Source organism: Piliocolobus tephrosceles, unplaced genomic scaffold, assembly GCF_002776525.5.
Source record: "Piliocolobus tephrosceles isolate RC106 unplaced genomic scaffold, ASM277652v3 unscaffolded_26782, whole genome shotgun sequence".
Lineage (NCBI taxonomy): Eukaryota > Metazoa > Chordata > Mammalia > Primates > Cercopithecidae > Piliocolobus > Piliocolobus tephrosceles.
The window spans coordinates 3,689-4,657 of NW_022309623.1; the positions used below are offsets into that span (position 1 = coordinate 3,689).

The following is a 969-nucleotide window of genomic DNA, read 5'->3' on the forward strand; positions in this document are numbered from 1 at the left end:
GAAAGAAAGAAAGAAAGAAAGAAAGAAAGAAAGAAAGAAAGAAAGAAGAGAGAGAGAAGAAAGGAAGGTAGAAAGAAACAAAGACAAGAAAGAAAGCAAAAAAGACTACAGCACTCAGCATTCCCAGGCAGTCTCCCATCCAAGTACTAACCAGGTCCTACCCTGCTTAGCTTCCGAGATCAGAAGAGATCAGGAGCATTCAGGGTGGAATGTCTGTAGGTGCTGGTAGAGGCGCCTTGCTGCCCCAAGACCCTCCCCAGCCATGCCTGCCGGCTTCCAGCTGGCACCGCCAGCCCAGGGCCTCTGGGCTCATATGGAGACCCCCAAGCCCTCGCCTGTGGCCTTCTCCTGGCTCTCGAGCTGCCAACTTCCACCACAACAGTTCTGCTCAGAACAGGGATTGCTCCTAGGCATCAGGGCCCAGAGACCAAGATCCTGGGAGCCCGTCCTGTCCTCCGCCCTGTTGCTGAGATACTCTATTGGATCCCAGGGTGCTCAGAAGCTCCTGTGAGGCCCCCTGTTGCTCCACCCACCCAGAGCCATCAGGGCTGGCCAAAGGCGAACAGCCGACCCAGTGGTGTGGCTTTTTTCTCACAACACCCCCACCAAGGTCGTTTGTCCTGACCAAGACCCGGCCAGTGGGCAAGAGGGCATGGGGGTTTGCGGGTTGGGGGATGGCCCTGCTTTCCCCCAGGGCTGGCACTAGAGCTGGCAGCCTGATTCCCCGTGAGAGTTGCTGAGAGAAATCCAATCACACCCCACAACCACCAGGAGAAAATCTCCAGAGGCGGAGCTTGCACTGAACCGAGATTGCGCCACTGCTCTCCAGCCTGGGTGACAGAGCGAGACTCCATCTGGAAGAGAAAGAGAAAGAAGAAAGAAAGAAGAAAAAGAAAGAAAGGAAGGAAGGAAGGAAGGAAGGAAGGAAGGAAGGAAGGAAGGAAGGAAGGAAGGGAGAAAGAGAGAAAG

The 969-nt window shown here is 54.8% G+C and overlaps 1 pseudogene; it reads right to left on the reverse strand.

Annotated features, from left to right (window-relative positions):
- Positions 1-102: 102 nt before the first annotated feature.
- On the reverse strand, positions 103-221 carry LOC111534608 (annotated as a pseudogene).
- Positions 222-969: the final 748 nt, after the last annotated feature.